Here is a 6018-nt window from a genome sequence, read left to right as displayed (position 1 = left end):
TTTGTCTCAACTCGAAGAGTTTCCTAGCACTTAGATGAACATTGTTAGCTACTAAAACAATTGACTAAGTGCTAGAATCATACATTTGTTCCTATATTTCAATAGTATTTGCAATGTATGAAAACTCAAACCCAACTATTGTTCTTTTGGACTTCACATCTTGACCACAACATATTCTCATGCTCAGATCGAGATGGTTAGTTCATAGTAATCCGTTGAGCATTTAATCACCAAAATAATTAGAAACGTCCCAAAGACATATTTCTCTTTCAGGCCTGCATGCTAGCCGTCCGATATTAATTTACTAATGTTCGACGACCACAGGTAGGCCATCGGACATAATGAATTTTAGGGAGGTCAAAATTCTCTCTATTTTTTGTTTAATCCCACAATATACATTATTACAACCATAATTATCTAGATTCCACAACCACTACATATTCACAACCACATACATCCACAACCACAAATACATGCACATACATTTTCATGTTCACAACATACATTTTGTCGACAAAGAGACATTCACAACCACAAGCACATATCTCACATCTTATTCACATGTCACAAAGTTCCACACATCGAACTTACTCGATTCACATTCATATAGTTCCAAATTCATTCAAATGTCATAATAAACTACTAAGTTCCAAAAGTGCATTAGAACTGAATCCTAACTAATTAGGCCTAGTAGTCCTCACCTGGTTAGTTAGAGTTTTGGTCACTTCCTCCGACTAGAATTTGGGTGGTGAAAAGGTTGTTCACCTATGAAGTCGTGAAGTCGTCTTGGCCAAATGCCTCTCTAGGTGCTGCAGTCGAAGCATGAGGTGTCTAGAAGGTCTGTAACACATAATCCTAGATATTAAACACTAAGTTTTTAATTTTTATCACACACGCATATATGTACATATGAACAAATGAATACCCGACCTGGATGAACCAAAGGTAAAAGTGGCAGAGGCAGTGGAGGCGGCGGTCTCACCACATATTGTACAATTCTTCTCATTCACAATCTCTTTCCAGAAAAGCATACAGTTATTATCACAAACATCAATTTTTTTGTTGTGCATATCGAGACCTGAGAACAACTTCTTGGACTGGTACATGTCCTTAGGCATCTTGTGATTCTCTAGAAGTACATCACTGATCAATTTCATAAGCTCCTTATAGCAGTTGTTTGAAAATACAAACTTGGACTTAATAGACATAAGTCAAGTCACGAAAACAAGGACAATCATTTTTGTATGCTCGTGCAGCGGCTCTTTGGAAACCTTAAGGAGCTCGAAAAACTTTAGAACCTCAAGCGTAGGAGGATCCTCAGAATCAGGGACTTGAGGGGGATTCTCATATTCGACGGGTAGAAACTCATATCGTGCATCATCAAGCATCTCTTCTATCCTATCATAGCCCCCTTCTTCATCTGACTGAACTTTTGATACAATACAAGGAGATGAGTCCTCATTGTGGTGCATCCACACCTTATAGCTTGGCATATAGCCGTTCTTACAAAGATCTATCAACGTAGTTGTTCTGTCAAGGAAAAAAATGTTTCAACACTTGCTACAAAGGCATCTAACGTTGGTTTAGGTCTCCGACCTAGCAAAAGCATGTTCGAGAAAAGCATCGGTCTTGGCAACCAACTAACTTGATAGAGCCCATCTCTTCTTCCAACCTTCATACATCCATCGACGATCCTCCACCATACTATATACAAAACATTAACTTAGTTAAGTAAAGCACGAACCATCTGTTATTACAAAAAATCATGCTCGTACATCTATATAAAAGGATAGGTCCTACACTCACCTAGGAGTGCCTGACAGAGCCCATATTCATAACAGGGCATGAGCTCGAGCGAAATTTCAGTAGCATAAACTCGTCGTTCTCCATTTGCACGCCTAAAAATGATGCAAAGGAGAACATAGAGGTTATGCTGCCGAAACTACGTACGAGCATATGACTTGTCATAAATACAGGCTCTATCAATCACTCCAATGCTGTTCAATAAAGGGACAATTCTAGCCTAACACACCTCACATATGAAGCATGTGAGGTACGCCGTTACGAAACGGGTCACACATAGTTTTCGTTTGTTAACACTACGATGAGTACATTTCCACTAGAATCATCATTATGTATTACATAATAAACTTTACTTTCATACTATAATTATAATAAAGCTAACAATGCATGTGTCCTTTTACATAGTTTGTGTCATAAATTATAACCCAAAAAATTATACTAAATAACAATATCATGATAATAAATAATTTTAAACAACCATATTTCTGTCGATTTAATCATTATCCTCGGAATTTATAACTTTAAATTATCTAAGCATGTTTCAATGGACTAAAATAATCTAATCAAAATGTATAATTAAATTATGACCATCGGAAATAACTAACATTAAACCATTTACATTATACAAATCAATCCTTCCTACACAAATTAACATTATTCAATTAATGCATACATAAATTTTGACGAAAAATAACTCACTTGAACTGAGGCACCGGTGGATGAACCGATGGACGGAAGGTGGAGGCTACGGCATGCTGTGCGTGGGCACGGACGACAACATGGACTGCGGAGGCTCGGTGCGGGCTCCCTGCAGAGGGTCGACGGCGGCGCTCGGCGTGGAGGCATGGAAGTGGGCGTGAGCTCGGCTTGTCTGTCGACGCTCGTCGCAGGCACTGCCAACATGGAGGCAACACACACGGCGTGGGCCGGTGGCGGCGTGCGTGGGCGCGGGGTGGTAGAGGTGCTGCGGCGACTTATGTGAGGTTGGTTGGCATGGGTGAGAGAGATGGGAATGAGAAAGACAGACAAAGGAGGCTGCCATTTTGTTTTTTAAGGAGTACCCACTATTTCATCTCTACTACTCTATATATATAGAACCTTCCTTTGGGCGTTCACACCCGCTTCACCGTGTCCCGCCCTTCCCTACCGCACCTTCGTCGTCTCCACCTCAATCACCATGGCGGCTTCACCATGTCCCCGCAATCACCGCAGCGGCCAGCCAGATCCCACCTCGGCTACTCCCCAGCACAGTCGGAGTTGCGCCCGCGTCCCCCAATACCCGCCCCGGCTCCTTGCCGCAATCACTGCAGCAGCCAGATCCGACCTCGCCCGACCCATGGCGCGCGCCCGAGCTGCCCGCGTCCCCTCAAAATCCACTCCGGATCCTCTCCCTTCCCCACAGTGCGCGTCGGCATCTGACTGTGCTTTCCCAAATTTGGAGATCTTCCATCGTCGCCGGAGCGTGCAACCTCAATCTTCACCACATCGCGGCGATTGCGGACGCGCGCGCCCTCGACCCATGGCGCCCGATCTACCCGCGGTCCACCAAAACCCGCCCTGCCTCCTCCCCGCCACATCGTGACGCCACACCATCGACAACCTGCCTGCTCTTCTGGGAAACGATGCTTATTCTTCTAATCCAGAGAACCCAAAAGAAATTCAGAGACCTGCTGATGTGGTTTCTCTAGGGAGCGATTCATTCCCTGCATTTCCAGGCATATATGGCAAAGCTCTGACGCCTTTGCTTCCCGAAGATATTGGTGCTACCATAGCTCAGCAGCCGCCTACAGAAGAGACCCAGTCCACTGATGTGGAGACTTCTGGTACAAAGTATAGAAAGTGGGCATATATCATCACGATTCCAGCTGAAGTATTGCTCATTAGTCTGATAGTTCTGATAGTTTTGGTTCTGCGGAAGCAAGGGCCTGCACCAGTAGCCCCTTTGAGAACAGGGCTAAGTGCCCTATTCAGAAGGCCCTCGTATCAGGTAAAAACTGCCTTACATAACTTTACACCTGGGAAGTGAATGCATGCAAAAGTTTGAAAGGGTTGACTTTCTGCATTGGCAATTACACGGAGATCACCAGTCTGTTTCCTTTATTCAGGTGCCCAAAAGCTGAACAAAAAGAGCATCTATTTCAAATATTCCAATTACCTTTCTCAGAGCAAGCCTATGAGCAATATTTGGACCTCAGTGAAATTTAGGACAGAGTCAACCTAACTAACACAAAAGATATATGGACTTATATCTAGAGATCAGATACTTACTCAACGCAGAAGACCTACAGGCAACTAATTGGCCACTCCAATGTTCATATTATTTATAAGTGGCTCTAGAAAAACAAATGTCAACCCAAGCATAAAGTCTTCTTCTCGTTGTGGCTCAAAAATAGGCTAAACACAAGGAATACGCTGCGAAGAAAAAATATGGCACTGGAATCATATACATGTGAAAACTGCATTTGGCAAAAGGAGGAAACCCTTTATAATCTATTTCTCAGGTGTAACTTTGCAAAAGCATGTTGGAATTCCATTGGCATAAACCCTCCCAGAATTGCCCAGCCAGAAGAAGCGTCCGCTAATCTCAAGCAGCAACCTAATGTGCCTTTCTCCATGGAAATAATCATCCTAATGACATGGAGCATCCGGAAATGTCAGAATGAATGGATCTTTGAAAATCAAGACCCAACAGTTCAACACTGTAAAAATGAGTTCAAAAAAGAAATGCTTTTGGTTATCCACAGAGCAAGAGGAAAATATGACACCTCGATTCCAGATTGGCTTCATGAGAGACATATTTAATTCTTTTAGTGCCTTCAATCCTTTACCATCCCCCTAGCATCTGATACACTTGTAGCTAGCTGCAGATTTTGACTCTTCACTCTATTGTAATTAACCATTTTAATACAAAATTTATAGTAGGGGTTCCCCCTCCTGGACTTTCAAAAAAAAGCTAAACAGAGCTGAGTTTGAAGTCGCTTGTGAAGATTTTAGCAACATCATCAACAATTTTCCTACATGTACCATGTTTAAGGGCATATTATCAGGCGGGGTCGAGATCGACACTGTCTCCGCTGTCATATCGTTGAGCAAAGACTGGTCCAGGAGCGCAGAAACATGCTTCAAGAAAAAGGTTTATGGCTAGCAACATCTTGTTCGATTACTTCCTGTGATGTTTTAATCCATAAAATACAGATAGGGGTTACACTGTTTAGTTTGGTTACTTCGATTTTGGGACTGCTTGTGCGTCTTCTGTAGTGTTTATTCTTGTTCGATTACTTCGATTCTAGGACTACGATTTTAGTTCGATTACTTCGATTCTAGGACTGCCAAATACAGATAGGGGTTACACTGTTAACTTTGATTTACTTCGATTCTAGGACTGCCAAATGTCTCTACTGATTGAAGGCAGTGTTTATTCTTGTTTATTATTTGCTAGATGTCTCTGTATGCTTGATTATGCAAGTAGATTATTGAGACACTACATACATTTTTAGCTGTATTTATTCTTGTTTCTATTCGGTGCTTCATTCAAGTCTGTAACTTTCTGATGTCTCTGCGTGCTTGATAGCAGATTATGCTATATTCTTGCACAAGATGTTTTTGGACGCACAAGTAGTTCTGTAGTGTTTACTACATCCTGTGATGTTTTAATCCATGAAATACAGACAGGGGTTACACTATTTAGTTTTGTTATATATTTTTTATGATCCAAGAGGAGCTGTTTTCAACCCAATCTATGTTCAGACAATAACATAACTGGAACAAAATAATAATATAGAGTGGGGTATGGAGCATGGAGCATCAGTTCCTCCATCCTGTATTCACTTGTGATTTCCTTTAGTTCCATTTTTCGAATACTGTTGTTATGTCTCGTCGTTCACCACTTAAAGCTACAGACCGAAATGATCTCAAAATGGAATAAAACATCAGATGGTATTTTATGGATTCCAATACACATTGGTCACCCAAATTCATGTATTCAAACGCAATGAAGAGATCTGTGTAACAATGTTGTTTTCTAAGCTGCAAGGATCGAGCTAAAAGTCCGACAATGTTTGGGCTATATAATACAGCTAATTATATTGCTATAATTTCGGTATTTTGGTGTTTGATTAAGGACTTTCATTTTTTTTCCAATGCTTCGACTATATAGTACAACTAACTATTCGCTGAGAGCTAACGTTTTGTTGACAGCTACTGTTGGACACTTGT

General features: G+C 41.5%; 2 long non-coding RNA genes across 2 annotated transcripts; one reads left to right on the top strand and one right to left on the bottom strand.

The window, feature by feature from the left end:
- Nucleotides 1–1415: 1415 nt before the first annotated feature.
- LOC103641240 (uncharacterized) lies at nucleotides 1416–2826 on the bottom strand. Its single transcript, XR_560194.3, has 2 exons — nucleotides 2503–2826; nucleotides 1416–1704 (listed from the first exon to the last, which is right to left on the bottom strand). It is a non-coding gene; the product is annotated as an uncharacterized lncRNA (long non-coding RNA).
- A 97-nt stretch (nucleotides 2827–2923) lies between these two features.
- LOC103641238 (uncharacterized) lies at nucleotides 2924–4883 on the top strand. The gene is made up of 2 exons (XR_002265932.2): nucleotides 2924–3790; nucleotides 3909–4883. It is a non-coding gene; the product is annotated as an uncharacterized lncRNA (long non-coding RNA).
- The last annotated feature ends 1135 nt before the right edge of the window (nucleotides 4884–6018 follow it).

Source organism: Zea mays, chromosome 10, assembly GCF_902167145.1.
Source record: "Zea mays cultivar B73 chromosome 10, Zm-B73-REFERENCE-NAM-5.0, whole genome shotgun sequence".
NCBI classification, from domain to species: Eukaryota; Viridiplantae; Streptophyta; class Magnoliopsida; order Poales; family Poaceae; genus Zea; species Zea mays.
This window is presented reverse-complemented; position numbering and strand designations above follow the sequence as displayed.